This window comes from Sciurus vulgaris (assembly GCF_902686455.1).
Source record: "Sciurus vulgaris genome assembly, chromosome: 5".
Taxonomy (NCBI): domain Eukaryota; kingdom Metazoa; phylum Chordata; class Mammalia; order Rodentia; family Sciuridae; genus Sciurus; species Sciurus vulgaris.
In genome coordinates, this window is record NC_136465.1 from 157,700,432 (window position 1) to 157,723,538 (window position 23,107).

The 23,107-nt window shown below is 37.7% G+C and overlaps 1 long non-coding RNA gene across 3 annotated transcripts in view; it reads left to right on the plus strand.

The window, feature by feature from the left end:
• Positions 1–333: 333 nt before the first annotated feature.
• LOC306662779 overlaps positions 334–23,107 on the plus strand; it is a 44,077-nt gene continuing 21,303 nt past the window's right edge. Inside the window, exons 1-3 of one of the 3 annotated variants that reach the window (XR_013764245.1) lie at positions 334–1,578; positions 3,427–3,520; positions 14,896–15,101. This is a non-coding gene — a long non-coding RNA (uncharacterized lncRNA). The remainder of the gene's footprint in view (positions 1,579–3,426; positions 3,521–14,895; positions 15,102–23,107) is intronic. The other 2 variants (XR_013764246.1, XR_013764247.1) reach the window with 2 other exon arrangements.

Below are 23,107 nucleotides of genomic sequence, written 5' to 3' on the forward strand. Positions count from 1 at the left end.
GCAATTTAATTTCACGAAAATTTAGAGTAGGCCTACCATGAGCAATTTTATTTTGCTGAACAAAAGAGAGATAACAAGCGGCAAACTATGGATTTTCAGGATTTTTCTAATAGTAAAAAAAAAATACTCACCTATACATTTTTTTAGGATTTTATTCTCTTTAACAGATAATAATTCTAGAAAAAAATTATTTGCTTCGTATTGACCAAGTGAAGCCTTTCTTGTGATTTCTTTGATAAAGTCTTTAAAATGCTCTAGAAATGATAAATGTCCCAGTGTTAACTTTCCATCTTAATTGGGAAGTTCAGTTCCTAGTTTTCAAGTGAGATGGAATGTGGCCCAGTGTGGTGTAGTGATGTGTGACCTACTTGATATATCTTATGCTATTTGAATTCAAATTATCACACCAAGTGTACACAGTATAGTGGTCCCTTGGCATCCATGGGGGTTTGGCTCCAGGACCACCAGGAATAGCAAAATCCATGGATGCTCAAGTCCTTTATGTAAAATGGCATGGTATTTGCATATAAACTACACTTATCTTCCTGTGTACTTTAAATCATCCCTAATTACTTATAATACCTAAGACAATGTAAATGCTGCATAAATAATTCTTATACTGTACTGCTCAGAGATTAAAGAGAAGAAAAAAGTCTGTACATGTTTAGTACAGGCACAATTGTTTTCTTTTTAAAATTTTTCAATCCACGGTTGTTGAATCCATGTCTGCAAAACCTGCAGATATAGAGGGCCGACTGTACTTTGTGATCTGGTGACGTGCTTAAAAACATATCCTTACTAAAGTGTCTTCACTATGAGCATCTCTGGAGCCATCATGACTGACCTGCCTCCAGCTGCCACAAGTCTTTATGGAGCACCTCCTGTGTTCCACAAACTCCCCAGGACCCAGCGAGGTGGGTCTGGGAGTCACGTTTTATGGGCCAGAAACTGCAACTGAGTGGAGAACAGCTTCCCTGAAGTTGAGTGACCAGACAGTGGCCCAGCCTGGGTTGGAAGTTGGTGACATTTTAGACCCTCCCTTCACCCAATCTGCCCTTGTCGTATCTGTACCATTATCTCTTGCTAAAATTTGATGACTATAGGATCGAGATTCTTAGAAGATGACTTTAATCCCTTTCCTGAGCAAAGGAGTTTACTGAAACTCAGGAACCATAATGATAAAATGAACCTTCTCCCAATTGGCTCTGGTGGAAGTAAGAGAAGTGGTTTAGGAGCCTGGGTTTATTCCCTGGGATCATACCATGAACTTCACTCAATTCAGACCAGAATTTCTCTCCTCCTCAAATTTTAGTCATTCACTTTATTGACAATTAGTTATTAGATTTTTTTAAAGATTGTCTTTAAAATTATTTGTGCTTACCTCTCACTCATTTAGAATTAATAGGTAATTCTCTTTAACAGAATCCTCAAGTCAGAGGTGTGTTTGCCCCATGTCACCGCATTTCATTGTTGAACGTAGTTTGACAACTCACTGTTAAATTGCCCCTGCGTTTTATAATTCCTGCTCTCAAAATTGGGTGGAATAGGCATGGCACCTATTAGGTTTCAGTGTCACAGGTAACTGTCTAGTTTTTGCCAAGTATATCTAGAGTATGTAAAGAAAAAGATCTTTTTTATAAATATCAAAAAAGAAGTGCAAATTGTACAATTTACTGAAATGTGAGAAAAAGATAGTATGCTACTTGGTGAAGGAACTTTTGTTCTCATTTCCTGAATTACTATGAGAACAAAGGAACTCTCCAGAGCTAGGCAAAAAGTAAGCATCTGTGAAATTAGCCCAGGAAACTCAGAAATTTGGAATTGACAGATAAATTTGCATTTGGTAACCTTATTTGCCTTTTGAAAGTAATTCCATTGGTTTGTAAACTCTCCAAAATTGGCTCAGGAGAGTGTGATCAGTCTAAATTCATCTCTGGATTCACCTGCAGGGTTTTTAGAAGGTTCATGATACTTAGTGGGTGCTAAGGAAATGTTTGTTAAGTTGGATTGAAAGCAACTATTACCATTTAAATAAAACTGGAGACACAGAACCCAATACTTCATTATGAATATTAATACTTCATTACTTCATTATGAAGACCCTAGGTTCCCATTAAGAAACAAATTTCAACTTCAGAATCTAAGGAGGGAAAGGAGTTGAGATGGATAAATAGATACATAGATGGGCAGAGCATCCTAAATTTCTCCCTAGTCTACTGCAGAATGCTTTAAGAGTGGTTCAATTTTCTCCTTCCCTTTAGCCTTAACTGTATACTGATGAACACCCCCGCATGCTGAACTTGTTCATTGCTAGTTAGCCACTTATTACCAATAAATTAGTTTTTCTAAACTGATTAGAATATCTAATCAAAATTATCAGTTTAGTTTGTAAGGAGACAAAGAAATAATTCATTAAATATTAATTTTAATTGATTAAAATATTAAATTTGAAAACAAATGAAAGAGCAAGTAAAGGGCATTAAGTAGAACTAGGAAAATTGATGAGTGTTGGCAGGAAAATAAGAAAATACTATGTGATTCTAAATACCAAGTACTTTGTAGCAGAGAAAATTAAAGTAAACCATAAAAATGAGACACACTGAAAGAATCTTCCTCCAGCGATGCTAAGCAAGATGGAAGAACAAGTTTGACCAACATCCCTTCTAATTATATAAACACTTGAGAATTCATTAACCATTTGAGTCTTGCTCAATGATGATTAAACCCTTAGGCAGATGTGAATCAGCTTTACTATATGGAAACATTGAAGAAAACATTTATGAAAAATATGATCCAATTTCTGAAAATACAGGCCAATTAAAGATTGAGATTTAATTTAGGAATGTTACTCTGGGTGCATGATGTATATATTAATGATGATTTCTCTCCCCTCATTCTTCATCTTCATGAGCAAAATGAGATTTTTACTTATTGACATATTACTGAAGAATCTAGCTTTTTTCCAAAATTACACATTTTTTTGCATAAATGTGTCTAATTACCTGAATTCAGTTTTGATTAGCAGTGTTAATTGATGCAGCTGTGGATGGTATCTGTTTACCTAAATTACCATGTGCAAACAGCAATATGTCTGGAAGTGAATATGCTAAACTGAAAATACTAATTAGCTAAGACAGATTGTTATTCAAGTCACATTGTGGAGCTTTCTAATGAAAGCCTGAATGTGTCAGGGTTTTATGATATTCAGAAAGAAATGTCTATATTACATATGATTTCTAAATTTAATTCGTAAGAACAGATGGGATGTCAGCCAGGGTTCTTCTGCCTTATTCCGTTATTAATGTGAATATTTTACTAACTGGAGATATATTCATATGTTTTTTGGGAGAAAATCATTGTGTGCTTTGACAATATGCCAGCCCTGTGCATACAGACTCATCTATTTCTTGACCAACGTATTTGCAGATTATATCCACCTACTATCCCAAAGATGAAGATAAATAAACCATCCTGCAAGTTTAATCACATCTACTGGTTAATGTCATCTTCTCACAGAAAGGTTAGTTAAATAGACAGCTTACACAGAGTAGTATTTTATTGTTTTCCCTTTTGCATACCAAGCAAATAATAATCATAAAGATTTGATCTTAGAATTCTTAAAAATCATTGAGTATCTCATGGGCCTAAAGGTGAGTACTCGTTGCTTTTAGATTATCTTAAATCTTTCATCATTTTTAAATGGATCACAAAGCCATGCTTATTTTCAAGGGCCTGCTTTGAAATGTTACAGCCTTTTTGTGTGTTTGTTTCCTGTTATCTCTGTCCTAAAACACAACCTGCATTGCTTAAGGTTTTTCTCCAAAGAGAGCATTAATCTTTCACCTTCCGCTGTGGTACTCAGTTCTCATTAATGGCACTATAACTTAGAGGAATCTGAAGATTATGGTACAAATCCTGCACATCATACAGTAAAGAAATAATGGCTGTCTTCCCTTTCCCAAGAGGCTAAATAACTGTGCTTAAAGCGTGATAAGTCTCCTCTTCCCAAAGGCTGGGAAGATGAGGCCTCTTGACTCAACCTGAGGGCTTCAGATCCTCTAGCAGATATTTTAAGATGCCATGAATAAAATGGGGATAATTTTCACAATGCAAATTTGAACATAATTATAGTTTGGCATATTCAATTTAGTTTTAAGTGAGAATTATAATTACCAAAAATTGAATTATTTCAATTATGCTAATTTCTATCCCCAAAGTTTTGTGTAATTTGGATCCTCTGAGGTAGGTTGAGATCTAGCAAAATTACAATGGTGTTGAATACATAAATGAAGAATTTGGGACAATGGCTCTGTTTTAGTTACATTTTTGCTATAAAAATGTTGAAGTACCATTAAGCGAGTCCAGAAAAACATAAAGTGTTGAGATTGCTTGCATCAAAAGTGGGGAAAAAAAAAAAACACTGTGTAGTAAATTAATTCACTCTTTATGTTCCATTTTCTGTACCAGTATCAATGATGAGATATTGTTGCTGTTTGCTCTCTCATCAGGTGAGCTAAGTTCTGTATTTTAAAAATTAAATTCATGTGTATCATAGTTAAAATTTTTTATAGTATACTTTCAGGGAAAAATACTGTGAAAGTTACCTTCAGAATTGTCTTGCCTTTGAGGATCACTTTAGCATTATGGTGTTTAGTGCACTTTCTTTTTTCTTTGAGATGAAAACTTGAAAGGTTTTATTTCTCAATGGCTTAAGCTAACTTGCTGAATGTTCTTTGGAAGGTCTGAGAGTTCAGCATTACAGTGTATGTGTGTGTGTTTGTACGTAAATCACCTAAGCAAAGAATTCAATTTAGATGCCAGCAGTCAGCCAACCAGTTCGATTTGCCTGGGCTGTTTACTTTCTGTACTGCTAAGTTCTCAAAAGCAACTGCTGAAAAACCTAAGTCTGCTTTTAGGACAGAGACAAAGGAAGTAAACTCCTCCCTCAGAAGCACAGCTATCTCTTCTATATGAACAATGCCTGCGGCACTCTTTGTTCATCCTGAGATTCTCCCTAGTATTTTAAAAGTTGTTTCGTTGTTGTTTTTCTCCCTGCATAGATTGGACTTGTCTTGTATTGGATTCATTATTGACACGTGAGCATTTCTACAGGGTAACTTGAAAATGGGAAAACAGGTCAGGGGTGTCAAATCAGAAATGGAATTTTTATGGAGTTTTATCAGACATTCCAATGAATTGTCTTGAGGCAAATCACTTAACCTCCGTGTGCAAATTAGTTAATTTTAAGAATAAATATAGCTATCTTTCTGACTTATTAAGGATTTATCACTTGTGCCCAAGGTTCAACAGATCTGCAAATGAAGTGTATGAATCTTTTCTTTGAACTCTAATTGGCATGTGGGGGAGGCAGGTCTGACTGAGTTAAAGGCTGCAGGACTTAATCCTTTGAAGAAATTTTGATTTAGTTTTATGACTTCTAAGTATTGCTAATGTATTCTAAGATTAATTTGACTCTCACTGCCTCCTTATTTTGTTCCTTTCTAAAGATGGATTGTAGGCTCCCTGAGGGAACTCGTTACTTCTTTGCTAGGCTCTGCCTTCTCCCTGCATTCAGTTTTATCCCTAAGGGGTAGTATGCACACAGTAGGGCTCTCAGAGTGCTTCTGGAGTGAAAGCAGGTTGCCAATGAATTAAAAACCATGGCCATTAATCCCATTTGTACCTCTCAGTGACCTATATTACAAGATGTGGTGTGCCATCTAACCCCAGGAACATAAACCCTCTGAAGGCATTTAAAAAATTTTAAAGCTCCCAGTTATTTTGAAAAGCTGCATATTTTTGATTAGTTTGTATTCAATTCAAAGGAACTCTCATATTTCATGAAGGATGAAATACATTTGAATAGTACTCTGACAAATATAGCACACGGTGCACTTGGGTAAATGCAAATTTCAAGTGAATGGGATTTGAGTTGATATGCAAAGCTTTGTAGACAAGTAGACCTAAATTCAGATTTTGCCTCTGTCGTTCACTAGAAATGTAACCTTGGGACATTTTCTTAACTCTTTTGGGCCTTGGTTTTACCCATCTTAAAAGAGAGATACTAATATCTATCTATGGTGACCATATGATGAATAAATTGCATAGTGTATATGAACACTGTAACCCAGTACCTAATATCAAGTTAAAAGGAAGTAGTAGCTTTAACTACTGGATTTAATACAGTAACTCTGTGTCAGAGATCAACAAGGCAATTAGAGAAAAATTTTAAATGTAGTACTCATTAACTTACTGAAACTTATAGAGTGAAAGGTTTTTTTTAATCCCACCAATATATTATATGTGTGTGTGCACATGTGCATATGTTGTGTGCACAGTGTGTCCATATACATATATCAAAAGACAAAATGAAATACCTGGCTTCCTGAAAGTATATAATACATGAATTTCTGATTTCCTTTTCTTCTATAATTTCTTATAGCTATCTAACATTTCATAGCTCCAAATTAATTCTGTACAGGTTACCTTATGTCATTTCCAAGCAACAAGACAGGACAAGCACATTGCATTCTTCTTTATTACCTAAGTTCTCTGACTGTAGTGAGGAGCAGGAAAGAATGAAGGTAGAATACACTTGGAATCTTTTTCTAAACTGTTTGGAAAAAGAAGCTAGTTCTCTACACTATGTTGGCAATGAGAGTAATGTCCCATAATAACTATTCTCAATATAGGGTCCAGGGATGAAGACATTGTGACATCCAGGCACTACTCAAATTTTGAAAGGTGGATGGGATTAGCTTCTCCTCAGTACACATTTATTAAAATATTCTAATCTATTACATTGCTTATAACAGTTAAACATTACCATCTCTGTTACTAGGGCTTGTATAAAAACGGGGCCAATCTGCAGTGGAAAAGCTGAGACCAGAAGCTTAGGTTTCCCTTAAGCCTGGAGATGTAAACCTGGGAAATGTCTAGTGATTTCGTAAGGAAGTAGCACATGGAACCAGATTCCAGAAAAAGAAAAATCTATTCTTCCTTGTTATAAGGAAGTTAGTCACAGGAGGAGGAAAATATCCCAAGAAAGCCATCTTACCTATTCATAATTTGTTGTCTTGGATTAAAATATTTCACCGATTCCATAAAAATCTTCTAAATACCTTCTATTTGTGAGATATTTTCAAAAGCACTGTAAGAATATGAAAAGTGTAAGGGAGAGTGCCTCCAAGGATTCTAAGTAACTATTTTATGATAATAAACCTCTTACTGCAACAGCAGTGTGGTTAAAGTGGTACATTCTTCTTTTAGTTATAAGGATATTCAGAAACACATTCATTCATTCATTCATGTATTCATTCAACAGCATTTATGCCTCCTTGCCCTGGGTAGTGGAATAAAGACATGAGCTTGGAAGCCAGGTGGCCTGGGTTTATGTCCTTGGTTGGCTACTAATTAGAGGTTGAAATCTTAAGTGAATCTTCAGCTTTCTTGTCTATAAAATTGGGTTGATGGATTACGATAAGATTTTTCTGGAGATTGTAATTTGTAGCGTGCTTCCCACTAGTGTAGCACACACAAGTACAATCACTATTATTTCATGAAAGTGAACGCATCTCCACTCAAGGAACATAAAAATAGTGTGGACGTACATACACCTAGAGTGACTGGAGAATTAGAAGATGGTATCTAAGTTAGTGAAGTCTAACATGGTCCAAATTCCACAGGGGCTGACCGAATTTAGCAATAGGAGAGGGCTTTTAGAGAAATGGCAAATAACAGCAAAAATGCTTTCTGTACTGTGTGGTGTCTGGATCTAGCCACGGCTTTGTTCAATATGTGCAGTCCATTGAACATTTCCCTGGAGACCACTGTTAATTTAGGAACATATGACATCTGTGAGATTTAAATAGGACGAAAGCCCAAACCCAGAAACACGCAGATCAAGATTTCCTGCTCGGTGTGTGTGGATGGGGGCCCTGTGCATCCCTGGTCTTTGGTTTGTGAACTCTGTGGACCTAATTGACAGCAGGAGCTGCCTTTTCTGATAGCATGCATGATAGAATTTTGGTGTATTTGGACTTGCTCAGAGTTCTTAGGACCAGAAAGTCCAAATTAGATTTTTGTCATTAGCTTGTCAAGCTTGTCTTAAGCCCACTTAACGAGGTCTGCTGTGGAATGTCTTTTATGTCCTGTGGCCTTTCTGCTTAGACTCAGTTACTCTCAACTCTGGCCAAGGAGTTAATGAAGTCACCACGGTGCTCACTTGAGATCTGCTGCTTTTGAAAACATACCTCGTATGTGTTTGGGTATTTAAATTCTGTTTTCTAGCTTTTAGGGTTTATATCTTCGTGGTGCATTCAAGTGCTATGGAAATAAGACCAGATGGATGTGACAACCAGCCATTCGGGAAATTACGTACACATTACATTTTAGAAAACCAGCGTACATATGTCTGTGTGGATGCGTTCATATGTTGGATTATTTTTGTTGTATCCAAATGATTTGGGTTTCAGTGAAGCAGTTACCTAGAATGTCAGCCTGAGAATTCCTCTCAGAGGAAAAGTGGACCTACACCCAGTCATTCTGTCAAACAGGCCTGAATCTGGGGACAGAAAAAAGGTCACTCTGGGTTTTTCTGCCTTCCTTTAGTTTCCACCACCATACTCACTACTCACTACATGACCTTCTGTTATGAATTTGTTTATTGTCTATCATTCTCCTATAACTCTGGAAGGACAGGACATTTTGCTACCCTGCTTAATAGTGTAGTGTTGGGCATTCAGTAGGCAAGCTATATGTGATAATGAAGCAACTGACTCTCACTGAGGTAATGAAGTGGCATTTAGTTCTCCCTTGGGCTGATGCCAGCATAATGTGGAGATTTTGCCTCTGAAATGATGAACACGAGGTTGGAATAATGGCAATGACTCTGCCTGACATTTATATAATGTTTACTGTGTGCAAGCACTTCTCGTGGAATCCTGACCAACGTTCTGGGATGAGGGGGCTTTGATTCTTGCCATTTTGTGAATGGGAACCTGAAGCCCAGATCCTAGGGGAGAGAGCCAGGCTTCTGACCTACAGCCTGATCTCCTACATCATGTATTGTTAAAGTGTGGCTTCCGGAATTTGAAAATAAGTCATCTCAAAAATGGATCCACCCTTTCAATTAGAAAAAATCATCACATAACCATGATCTATCAGTTCTTCATGATTCTTAAATCTGTTATTCAGTTCAGCCCAGGGGTGCAAGCGGAATTACACCCGTTTTCCTCTAAGATGTTGGAATCTGTAGAGGCAATCACTTTTCCTATTTTGTGTTGCTCTCTTCATTGATTTGCCTACCTACTTAACCTTCAACATAAAAAGAAAGAGAAAAGGAAACTAGATGATTTATGCTGTAAATAAATACTGTGAGTTTCTGTGCCAGCAAAAATTGTGTTAACAAATCCAAAGCATATTGCCGAGCTCAGTGGAATAATTGGTATTGGAGATGTTATCTTGGCTTGTTTATGGTTATTCAAGGTTTTTTTTTTTTTTTTTTTTTCTTATACGAATTGCAATAGGATAATGAAATTAAGGTTTGGAATTAAAGCATGTCATAGAACTTTTAACAACAAGCATTGTCTGTTGGATTTTGGTAGGATGGTATGAAGGTGAGTTGCTATTCCTCGGGTTAGAACCACATGATGCCTTAGGATTTGTCCCAGGTAAGTGCTGGAAAAAAATGGACAAGACAAAATAGTGTGAATTCCCTAAAAGCTGATGGAAATGACCTCCAGATACATAGAGTGAACAGTGTGTGGAATGTATGTTTGATAAGACCTCAGAAGAATGGCACAATTGTAGGGGTACATTTGTGTGCTGGGACTCCATTGCCAGAGACACAGCTGTACTAGAGGCTTTGCATGGTGTTCCTCACCTGTATGTTTCCTTGAAATGCTTCCTATTATCTGTCCACGCAGTAGTAGTGTTTCATCTGTTCATTTCCCTGCCACCTCCTCAATCAGTCCAGCTGCCAAAATCAATTGTCTTCCACTCTTCCTCTCCTGAATTACTCAGTTCCACAAATCCCATTCAAAAATGAAATAGCTTTTATTTGGGTTTAATACTCCTGCCGATTTCTTCTATGTAATGAGCATTTATATATTCTATAATCTTGTCATTACCTAATGTGCGAGGATATCAATTTCTGCCCCTATTAACTGAATGAGAAAATTCTTGTGGATACTTAGCAATGTTGTCCATGATAACAAATCCCAATAAATGAAAATTTAAATGGAGCTAATTAATGTATGCATTACCCCCACTTAATTTTTTTTTTTTTTTTTTTTTTGTGGTGCAAGCACTTAAACTCTCAGGATTTTCAAGAATACAATACATTGTTATTAATGATCCTCACTGTACAGTAGATCACTTGAACTTCTTCCTCCTAACTGAAGTTTTGTATCCTTGGAGCAACATTGGCTCAAGCCCTTACCTCCATATCCATCCTTCAGCTCCTGTTAACCACCTTCCACTCTTTGAATTCAATGTTTTAGATTGTCCATATAGGTGAGGTCTTTCTGTGTCTGACTTGTTTCACTTAACATAGTATCATCTGGGTTCATGGTTGCTATTGCAAAGGTCAGTTTTCCTTCTTTTTAAAGACCAAATAATAGTATTCAGTTGTGTTTATACAGCACATTTTCTTGTCCCTACATCTGTTGATGGATGCTTAGGTTGATTTCATATCTTGGCTGTTGTGAATAGTGCTGTAGTGAATATGGAGTTACTAATTTCATTTGACATACTAATTTCATTTCCTTTGGATTGACTCCAGGTACTTGGATTGCTGGATCATATGGTAGTCTTATTTTTAATGGTTTTTTTTAGGAACTTCCACACCACTGGTTTCCATAATGGCTGTACTAATTTACATTCCCACCAAGGGTATACAAGTGTTCTTATTTCTCCACATCCTTGCCAACACATTATCTTTCATCTTTTGATAATAGCCATTCTGACAGGTGTGAGGTGATATCAAGTTGTGGTCTTAATTTGCATTTCTTTGATAATTAGTCGTGTTCAGCATTTTTTCATATACTTGTTGGCCATTTGAATGTCTTCTTTGAGAAATCTCTCTTTGGATCCTTTGCCCAGTTTTTAATTGGGCTATTTAATTTCTTGTTGTGAAGTTGCATTCTTCATGTATTTTGGATATTAACCACTTATTGCATCTAGGTTTTTCAAATATCTTCTCTCATTCCATAGGTTGTCTCTTCTTTCTAGTGATTGTTTCCTGTGCTGTGCAGAAGCCTTTTAGTTTGATATAATCCTCATGTGTTCATTCTTACTTTTATTGCCTATGCTTTTGGGTCATATCCAAAAAATCATTGCCCAGTCCAATGTCATAGAGCTCTTTCCCAATATTTTCTTCTACTCTTTTGAAGTTTCAGCTCTTCCATTTAAGTCTTTAATCCATTTGAGTTGATTTTTGTATATGGTGTGAGATAAGATTTAATTGTACTCTTCTTCATATGGATGTCCAATTTCCCCATAAGTCTGTCTTTTCCCCATACATGTTCTTGGCACCTTTGCTGAAAATCAAGTGACTGTTAATGGGTTGATTTATTTCTGAACTCTCTAGTTCATTCCATGTCTGTATGTTTTCATCTCAGGACATGCTGTTTTCATCTGTTTCAATACTATAGCTTTGTAGAATATTTTGAAGTCAGGTAGTATAATGCTTCCACTTTACTATTTTGTTTTTACTCAAGAGTATTTTGTTTTTTCAGGGTCTTTGTGGTCCTATAAGAATTTTAGGATTTTTCTTCTATTTCAGTAAAAATTTTCATTGGGATTTTGATAGTGGTTGTGTTGAATCTATAGCTCACTTTGGGCAATATAGGCCCAGTAGCAAAATTAATTCTCCCAATCTATGGAAAGGGGATATATTACCTTTTATTTGTGGTTTCAATTTATTTTATTAATGCTTCAACTTTCCAGTGTATAGTATTTCATTTCCTTGCTTAAATTTATTCCTAAGCATTTTATTTTTTGTATCCATTGTAAATGAGATTGTTTTCCTGATTTCTTTTTCAGATAGTTTATTGTCAGTGCATAGAAATGCTACTGATTTTTGTACATTGCTTTGGTATTGTGCCACTTTACGGAATTTGTTTATTAATTCTAACAGCTTTCTGGTGGAGTCTTTAGGGATTTCTGTAGAGAAGATCATATTGTCTGCAAACAAGAGCATTTTAACTTCTTCCTTTCCAATCTAAATGCAAAAAGGTATTTCTGACCGTATTTAAAAAACAACAACAACAAAATAAACGAAAGAAAAGTCAACTAACTGAATTTTTAAAATGACTAATGGAAATTGACTTGAAAAGGTTTATTTTTATTTCATTCCTTTTATATGGTTTTACACTTCGAAACAGATTATAGAACTAATACAGCTGTCCATAATAAGCATTAAACAAAGCCCTGTAAGAAGCTGAAATATCCTTAAGGGCACCAATTGGTAGTGCCTCCAGTCCTCTTTTGGAGTGCAGATGGGAAATATTTTACCATAGCCTATGACTGCCAGAGCTTCAAGAGTACCTTTTGTATACATATGTATTTATTTGGTTGATTAAACAGGCCCTTTCTCTTCATAACCAGAGGAACCATTCTCAGATGCATGTAGATAATCAAAATATTTTCACATCCTGAACACCAAAGAAGCACCACCTTTTGGTTTATTTACAGTCTCTTTCTAAATATTTTCTTTTTGAAACTAGCCCTTAAAGGCAATAAACGAGGCCCCTATTAGGCTCCAGGGAATAAGAAATTCAGCAGGAGCGTCCTGCACATGAAATCTGCCTCCAGATGAAGGCCCGATGAAGTTAAATGCAAATGGGAAAAGGTACACAGAATCATCCAGTTCACGCAAAGCTGTGGAACTTCCTGAGCACGGTGCTCAAGTAAACTCGCCTCAATGGGACAGCATGTTTCCCAAGAAAGCATACCTGGTGGTGGTGGGGGTGGTGCTTCTTTCTTAAGGTTTCCCCTGCCCAACCCATTACTGTGTATCAGCAGCTTGTGGGACATCAATGAGGTGAAATTGACAGGGAGATTTTGATGGAAAGGGAACAGTTGACATATGATCAAGTATTGGATTATGAAGGGTAGGTTTGAGGTCTGTGCTACACGGAAAAAGGGTCATACACCAAGACTGACTTTCAAATTCCTACAGAATCATTTTAGAATAAATGTTTCCTATCTCATTTTATATGCCAAGACACCAAACACATATTTGTTAAGTAATTAGCATCAATCAAAAGTTAAAAGTTGAAAACAAATTGAGATAATCATATAGTGTTATTGAAGAAACACCCTTCCCTAGTATTCTAAGGGCTGTAATGGACAACCATCAAAAATAACTAAATATTAATTGGACCAAATAATATGCCTGGTGTTAAGATATAAACACATTTTGTTTCAACCATCCAACACTGGGCTTGCTCAGGAAATTCACCTGTGGTAGATAATTTAATGCACAGTTAGCAAATCCTTACTTCCTTTGTGTGTGTATGTGTGTGTTGCTGGGGATTGAACCCAGGGGCACTCTGCCAGTGAACTACAGCCTCAGCCCCTTTTAATTTTTGTTTTGAGACAGGGTCTCTTAGTAAATTGTCCAGGTTGGCCTCAAACTTACAAAAATCCCACCTCAACTTCCCAAATTGCTGAGATTACAGTCTACAGGCCACAAATCCTTACTTTCTTTGAATCATACCAAATATATGTGGGTTCTTGTTAGTTGTTGCGAAGTTCAATCTAAAACCCCATTCTTGGCTCCATGGGATGAATTATATTTTCAGGATCTTAATTTTCTTCACTTTATTGTTTCCAGTGCAATTTATAGTACTTCTTCATAATCCCATGCCACCATGGATTAGAACAAAATGAAATATTTTATGGCATCTTTCCTGAATAAATGTCTTTGGGGACATGTGTTTTCCCACATTCATGCAAAGTGCGGAGGGGGCGATATTTGACTTACCAAGTCCTAGAATCAGATGATTATGGAGTCTTTGTTAAGGCCATTGAGTAAGGTGAATGGAGCTACCTTTATTGAGCACCTACTATGTTTCAGGTAGTTCACATACGTACCCTCTAATTATCACAGCCCAGAGAAACGGACAATGTTATTCAATTTGGTAGAAGAGAAAACTGAAACTAATTGTGTCAAACCAATTTTTTTTAAGATTTCCCAGGTCAGATTTTAAAACCCGACTCCAAAGACCATATTCTTGCTATCAAACCACAGCATGTTTTCTTTCTTTCTTGAGAATATTTATGTTCTCGAAGTATAAAAAAGAGCCACTGGAGTTCATTGTTACAGAGCAATGGATGCCCACTGTTATAGAACACAAAGCCTTCTCCCATTTTTTAGTGGAAGCTCCTCGGTTTTCTTGATAATTGAATCCCCAAGCCCAGCACTTGGCATGCCATCTAGAAAAACACAGAAAGCTGGATACGAGAAGCGGAAGAAATAAGGAAAAAAGAATGTCGCAACTGAGCCTCTGGCGGTAACTCTCAAAAAAAGTAAAAGGAAGATCCTTGGTTTTCTTGCTATATTTTTCTGCTTAACAGGATAAAGGGGTAGCATGGGGCAAAGGGTAAACGGAGAGTATTCATGTTGTGATAATTAGCAAAACAGAGACAGAGTCCAGTGGAGCCTGGGAGTTGGTCTTCATCTCCCCGGTCATTGCGCCTTTCATGGAAAGAGAGAATTCGGTTGGGGTTTCAGGCTTAGAGTTGTCATGCGAGAAGTGCAACGTTAATTTCATATTTCCTCATAACTTTCTTTTGGGGATAAGCATTTGGTTTTCTGCTGTTTATTATTTCAAAGGCATCTATATGCTAATATGCTTTATGCTAATTATTTTCATGTTTGCCCCTCAGGTTATGCTTCATATCACCCACCAGGGAGGATCATCTCTCATGAAAACTTTCAAATTTGATTTTGAAAATTATTCAGAAAAAATTAAGCCATGCTCTCTCCTAACAGGAAATAATATGCTCTGGAGAATCCTGTAATTCAAAGAAAATGGACTGGGATAACATTTGGGTTCTCATACTTCCAAAATCCTCGTGAGAAGGACAGCCAGGTACACAAATCATTTAACATTGTGACATTGAAATGTTAGAAGAATGATTAAAATAAAAATCTTAATAATAGGCTGTTAGAAATCGCTAAATTACAATGTTTTATCCAGAAGGGGGAAAGAAATGGCTGTTTTCATTCTCTCACAGCGTTTGAGGTATGTTAACTGCTTCTATTGCTATAAATAATACTATGTTTTAATTGTATGTCATTGTTTCTTAGCATCATTTCTAGAAAGTTAATTCTAATGATATTAATGCCTGAAGCTGAGTTTGTGCTTACAGGAAGAATCAGGTAAAATGGAAAACTCATCTACTAAGCTAGCTTGATGTTTTCTTCCAGCACTTTTATTACAGAGATGTGTGTGTGTGTGTGTGTGTGTGTGTGTGTGTGTGTGTGTGAAGTTATAATTTATTTTGTGAGCAGAATGCTATTTGAAAGAAAAAAAAAAGAAGAAGCCAATTAACCTATCTTAAAAATTATTTCAGGCATCCTTTTTTTGAAGATAAACAGGCTTACAATATAATTCCTTGACATGAGATATTAAAACTTAGATGACTGAGAAAGGTATTTTACTTCTCCCTTGGAAGGAAATTGGACTCCTTTTGTTCCCAAGCACTTCAGGGGGTTCCTAGAAAAGACCTCATATTCCTTTCCCTGTGTTGTTCTCTGCCCTGCTCTTTGCTTAAGAAGAGCAAGGAGCTGGAAACAGTGGGGGATTCCTACTGCAGGTTTAAGCTCATTTCCTGGCCGGCCTCCTCTTTGCTTGTGAATCCCTCTCTATTTTTCTGGAGCTGCACCTAAGGTCCTTTTTGTTTTTTAAATGCTTTTGCTGTGAGACTTTAACGGGGACACCACTCTATAGGAAATATAGCCTCACTGCTGATATTTCTCCTACTGACTCATTTTAATGCCTTCTGAGCTCCAAGACAGCTTTGTCAGTAGGAGAGTTTCCTTTCAGGCTTGGAAGAAAGATCTGCTTCTGCAAGGGGGCCTGACAGGTAAACTAGGCTCTCCCCAGGAGGCAGGAGATCAGAAGGAGCCTCCACAAGGCAGGTGAAGACAGGGACCTTACCCAATATGAGCTGGGACTGTTAACCAGGGGTTTTTCCCTTACAGACATCATCTCTATAAATAGGAAGAGTCATTGCTAGGGATATAGTTGGTAAACTGGCTAAAATAAATGATTGTCAAGTAACGATAAAATAACATTTTGTTGAAAGCTGATCATGTTGACTACATTTTGTTGCAATCAAAGAACCTGCAAGGTTTTATGTGCCCAACCCTTGTGACCCATCACTATTTTCTTTTTATTCTACTTCTTTGCCTGTGATAATAACAAAATAGCTACACATTTTCCCTTTGAAAGTTGTATTTGAAGAATGATTCATTAAACTAACACATTTGGCCTTAATGCAGCCCCAGTCAAGATGAAATTTTATCTTCTTGCTCATCTCTGAGCATAATTCAAAGATAATTCAAATAGAAAAGCAATTTGTGTGCCATTAAGCACCACAATTTATTAGGTGCCATGAACTACCCAGCCTGATTAAGAAGGCTGCTATTCGTGTATGATTCTCTTCACCAACTAAGTTCCATGAGGACAGGAAAGACACCAAAATACTACCATTTGCTGGTAGCTCTGGAAGGTGGTGGCCATTTGTGGACTTGAGCATGAGTGGGGTGGGCCAGGCTTAGGCTTCATGGGCAGCAAATGTTCAATCAACCCAACTCCCAGAGTGCTGTGTGCCCTGGGAGGATTGGCACTCCTGATTCTGAAATGTTCTTGGAGCACGGTTAGAAGTGCACAGCTTTAAACTAATAGGAACTAGAATTAGATAAGCCTAGGTTTGAGTCCTAGCATTAACACCCACTCATTTTCAGCCTCGATGAATACTTTTTACCTCCCCATTCCTCATTCTCCTCCTGGGTAGCTAACATTAGGAGAAATTTTAAAAATCACATTTACTTTACTTTTGCCTATGAGGATAAAATAGGATGGCGTATTTGCAAGATACCCACATCTAGTAAATGCTCAACTAAAGGTCATTACTTCTATTATCATGGCTGTTTTATATCGTAATAATGCTTGTAGGATTATCATGGTTAATGATATTAATGGCTAAACAAGTTTCAGAATTTTTCCTCATGGAGAACTTAGGTAGTAGAAATCAAATGAGACACATAGGGAATACTTTTTCTGCCAAAAAAATAGAACCAACAAAAATAATGATGTGGAAAGTCTCAAGTCTTAAGTGTGATTTGTTGGAGGCCTATACATCCTCACAGTTTCAGTAAAAATTTTATAAAAGTCTAAGGTGTTGTGAAGATTTTAAAGATTTACCAGATTTGGTTGCTTTTTTCTAACCAATGCCAATAATATCCAGGTGAGATAGAAAGAAAAAAATAAAAAATAAAAACAAAAACAGTTACAAGCAAGATAGTTCTACCCTTACTGCCACGAATCCAGATGTCTAGCTAATAAACTTGCTTTTTCATTTTTCTTCTGGGTGCCTGATATTATGAAAGCCATTTTGTAATTGGTTTCTTGTGTCGCTAGAGTGGTGACCTGGTGGATTACAGGCTGCAGGATGACATCCTGAGGGTTGTGGGGTGTGCAACTGATCAGAATGAAGGCTGTGCATAGGAAGAGCCCTGGTGACTGTCAGGATGTCCTCAGGCATCCAGAGCATCACACCAAAGCATGCACACAGGTCTGACGGCCATTAAAAAGTTTTAGCTTTGCAACTCGATGACAGTAAAGAAGCTTGGGTTTGCCTCTGACACACGTGACCCCTCCCTGAAAGAAAAGACAGATGTTAATTAAAACTTTGCAGAGTTGGAATGAACCACACCCTTCTGTATCGAAAAGTCAGTGTTGACTTGCCCCAAAGAAGAAAATGACCCACAAATATATTTAGTACCAAAGGTTCTGACTGCATATAAATCTCATTGAAAGTAAAAAGAGAAACCTTTTTTTCTCTGTATTCGAAAACCTTCTAATGACAATAGAGCCTTTTACAAAATAATATCTGGAGTGGATATTTATGTTTCCTTTAATTTTCACCTTTTCCTGTGGCTCTCCCTCTTTCATGGAGCCATTTCTTCAAAAGAAATATTGACCATAAATTACTCTGGTGTGCTTTATGGTGTTTCACTTTAAACAGCCACAAGTAGATTACAGTGTAGTATCATTTACCTTTCTCAATGTTTAGCATACAGAAGTGAACAAATAAATGGCAATTAAAAGGAGATGGCCTCACTAGAATTATAGCAATGCTTCCCCAGATTTCATTTCCATTCTGTCAGTCTTTGATGAGATGTTAGCATAATTTCTCTTTAAATGGGCACGATTTGAAACTGTTCACAGTCGCAAGTGAGAGAACAAAATAAGAGAGATTTTCATTTCTAAGACTGCCTTTCTCTTATCTACTGGTCTTGTCTCCCAGACTGTCTGTCTGTCTCTGGAAAGCAAAGTCAATAAAAATGATTAGAGTTGGCACCTCACAAATGTACACCCTTAAACCATGAAGCGGTAATGCTGTGCAGGAAATATTTTTTTGACCTTTTCAAATTGCATCCAACTGTCTCGGGAATTTCTCAGGGACTAGAGGTAATAAGGTTCAATCCGTTTTACTGTCTGGCTTCAAATTTAGTTCCTTCGAAGCTCTAACTTATCTGTTCTTTGCATCTTGGCCCTGGCATCCATTCGGCGCAGGAATCCATGCATCTCATCTCCTCTCCTCTTAGGATTTTGCTAAAGGATCACACTGTGGAATCTACAGCCATGACGACTTTCCTCTTATTGCCTCCTTCAAAAGCAAAATATCAGCAAGAGAAGATTAGTGGGCATTTTGTCCTTTGAGAAGCCCTTGTTGAATTTAACCAGCTAGCAGATTTCATCCTATCTTATATCTGTTTTGACCCATATGATTTATGTTTTAATGATCTTTCTTCTATATAAGTTTTTCAAATGAACTCTACCATGGGTGTTTGAAAAGAATAGAAGAGGCCAAAATAGGCAGATTCCTTTTGTTCTAAATCGATTTTGTTTTTTCTTCTGTGAGTCCAAATGCAATGGACACACTCCCTGGTAAGGAAGGGAGTTATCCAAGTGTGACATACTAAAAGGCAGCTGAGTGGCCTCATTCTTCACTGTGTTCCCTGAAGGAGAACAGAAAACAGAAGCTGGGGACACATTTCTTGACCCCATGAAAGCGCTGGGTGTCAGGAAGCCTTGACAAGAGTTAAAAAGCTTGTCTTACTTTTCATATTCTGACCATCTCTGTGCTCAGTGTGATCCTGGGTGTTTCCTCGTTGGTAGAACACGTCTCGTTCGAAAGCACACTCTGTCTTGCTGCCCCCATCCATTGCTGCTGCGCTGCCTTCTGCGGAGATTAGAATCTTGGCTGGAATTTCCTGTGGTCAGTGGAGCTTGGAGCCTCTTTCTGGCTTGGAAGTCATGTTCACGGGCAAACAGCCATCAGGAGGAGGATGTCTTTTTGAAGTTGCCCTTCGGAGAGAGTGTATTTTCTTGTCCACTAATTTGTCGAGTTTGATCCTCATAAAATATTTGGCTTTATAAAAGTGAGACTATTTCAAATGACCCTATTTAGAAAGTAGGCTTGGGGAAGAGGTCATGAGGACAATTCTTTGTTTTGTTTTGTTTTATTCACACCAATGTGCCTTATCCTTAAAAACACTGAGTGTACTCGTACCATTGTTCATCTTCATCATTACAGCTTATGTTTTCCATTTAAAACAAAATATTTGGGTTAAAGCTAAAATGAAATCTACAAAGTATGTTTAAGAGCAATTTGCCATCAATCTGCGGCTCAGTGGTAGAGCGGTTGTCTAGCACGTGTGAGGTGCTGGGTTCAATTCTGAGCACCACATAAAAATAACTAAAATAAAGGTCCATTAAAACTAAAATAAATATTTTTAAAAAAGATTTAAGTTTCCATTTTGTCCCTGGAAATTTAATCCATCATAATAATTGAGTCACCATCACGATGCTGTCCTTTATGGCAAAATAAAAAAATAAACATTTTATTTAGCAAAGATAAAGTATTCTGGCTGTTTTACAAATTCAGATTTACCCAATATTTGCAATAAGCTTAGTGTCTTTATCACCAGCTGGGGAAGAGGGAAAACTGTCAGAGATTGTAATTAAAGCAGGTTTGATTCTTGAGTGGAGCCACAGTGCACCTGAGAGGTTGTTAATGCAGGTGTGTGTGTCCAGGTGCACCTGTGCAGTCGCGTGTGCCCTGTGTGTGCTAACCTGAGCTCAGGATGAGAAGGCAACAACTCTAAAACCAAATGGATTCTACCCCCTCCCCATGGATGTCATCTCAGTATATTGGACACTGGGCCGTAGCTATTAAGCCCTTTCAGAACAGAGGACGGATCTAATCATCACACATTCAGTGCCTCCACTTTTGCTAAGATACAGCATCTTTCTTGCCCTTCAGGTCCTGGAGGTAAAGCAATGTCGATGTTCAGATTTCCTACTGAAAGCATAGGGTGGTTTGAATCAGTTGGAAAGAGCTGGTGGTGGCTGGGCTGGTGTGTACTGGGTAATTTTGTTGCTGGGTAATTTTGTGGAATGACTGGGAAATGAAAGAATCTTGAGGTGGCGAAGCCAAGAATAGTAACGGCTACTTCTTATGAGATAACTACTGTTTATGGGGTATCTCCTGGATAACTTGTCTAGCCCCATTAAGAGGCACAACTGTCCTCAATTTGCAAGGGAGAGGAAGAGAGGCTTGGAGAGCTTAAAAACTGAATTTCCTTTTGAGTGGCAGGAGAATTGTATGAAGAGAAGTATTTTTGCATGGAGAGGAACAGAGAGATTCATTTGTTGTGCTGGGTGGCTTCTGGACATTCCCTCCTTCTTTTTCTCTTCTCCCTTCATTGCCCGCACTCCTCCTCCTTCACTTCTTCTCCTCTTCCTCCACTTTACTTCATTCTCCTTCTTTTTCTTTTCCCAAAGTGAAGCCTGATAGAACACGTGGCGTTCCATTGGGTCTTCTTCCACAGAATGGCCATCTCTCTCTCCTTTGCCCTTGACTTGCTTTCCCTACAGCTCCTAACATCATTATTTTGGAAGTTCACTGAAGACCCAGGGTTCTGACTGGTGGTTCATATTGTGGTCAGCAGACTTTTTTATTACCTTCATGTGACAGGTGGCAGGAGATGGTGACTCATGAAGTCCTCACAAGCACACATTCAACCCTGCCCCTCTACCTTTTGTCTATTAATGAATGTCCAGGATCAAAAGGGTCCAAGAAAGAACTGAGGAAAGCAGATTCTCAAATAATGGGTGGGTAGCCCAGGAAAACGTGTTTCTGTAAATATAATAGGTTTCTATATTAGGATCTATAATAAATTAAATTTCTTCAAACATACATCTGAAATATTTCTTCTTCTGTTTGGCTCACCTATCTATTACAAAAATAAACATTCTTGATTACCAAAGCAGGCTTGTTACAGTGATGTCAGCTCAATGGAAATATGGATGCAAAGGGATTCAATTTCGCTCTCGTGGCAATGCCTAATATACTTCAATTTGTGTCTCAGGGAAGGGGCTGGGTTATTTATCCAGGGTAAGCCAGGCTGCTGGGCTGCTCAGCCTCACTTAGTCTCCAACGCTGCGGCCGGCAGCCTGACGGGGTGTCATTTGTTCCCAGGCATAGCAGAAGACAGAAAATTGATTCAAATCTAAGCAGAGTAGTAGAATCTCAAAAGCTGTCACCACCATTCACTGCGCATACCCTTTTGCTGGAGTGGGTACTCTGAAAACGCAGTCAACATCTTACTTGTGATAAATGTCTTCCTCTTAAAAATTTCAGACAGAACTCCACAGGAAAGGGAGCCTGGTTTTAGGTACAAATATGATCCCCGAGGTTTCTCTGTGCTTCTCTCTTTCTTTCTTACTTGGGTCTTAAGGTTCTTAAATATGCATGTGATCTCAGTTCAGGGTTCATGAAAGACTTGATGTCTTGTACAAGGTCCCTTTTGATTCTCGCTGTCACCCTCTTGGAAACCAAACTCAAAATAATGTAAGCAAGCAAGAATAAATCATTCTGAAGCAATCTGCCGTACCCCGTTGTCTCCAGCACTTTTTCTCTTACTGTGGAGACCAGAGGAGTGACAGACGTGGCTTTCAATCTGTGCCTTCAGTGGTCGCACACCTGCCTCTGTGCCGTGATACCCGGGTAACCTCCACTTACTGTCAGGGCTACACCAGTATTTATTTTTCCTTAATTGGAACCCCACTGACACCCTGTGGGATTTCCCCCCTTGGCAAGGCAATATATTCCATATAGACCTAGAGCACTACCACCATGCTTGGTTGTAATATTATAGTCAGAAATATCAACATTGGGATCAAAATTAACATCTAGGCTGCCGGGGTTTCCCCACCCTTCTGATATTATTAGGAACTCAACATGCTTCTCAGAGTTTATCCTCGGAGGTAAAGCAGTGTCAGCAGAGGCTCAAATCCCATACACTTTGTCACCACGACTTCTTTTAGTTCTTCTTTTGCTTTGAGCAGTGTGAGAATTGTAAAATTACTATTACCCAGAGTGAACCAGGAAACAATCACCATCGAGGTGTGGGCTCCATACAGAAATGTCTTTATTATCTATATAGTTTTGTCCTTTCTAGATGAACAAATATAGCAAGAGGCCTTGAAGCCCTTGATTTCAATAAAATTAACAAGTAAATCCCATTTTGTCTTAACTTTTGGGTGTCAAAACAAAGTTCGTTTCCTCCAATATCAGAGGGCCACTTCCTTGTCTGCATTTGCATTTGCTTTTGCATGTGTGTGCTATTTTTATGTTTGTCATTGAAGTTGATGAAGACTTAATCATTAGCCCTCTAATTTTCCAGAAAAAAAAAAAATGTTGATTTATTGAACTGGCTGCAGAAAAGGAAGAAGAAGATCAATCTGACATTGTAGGTTAATAGTAGGGAACAAAACACATTCATAATTAGAAGAGAAAA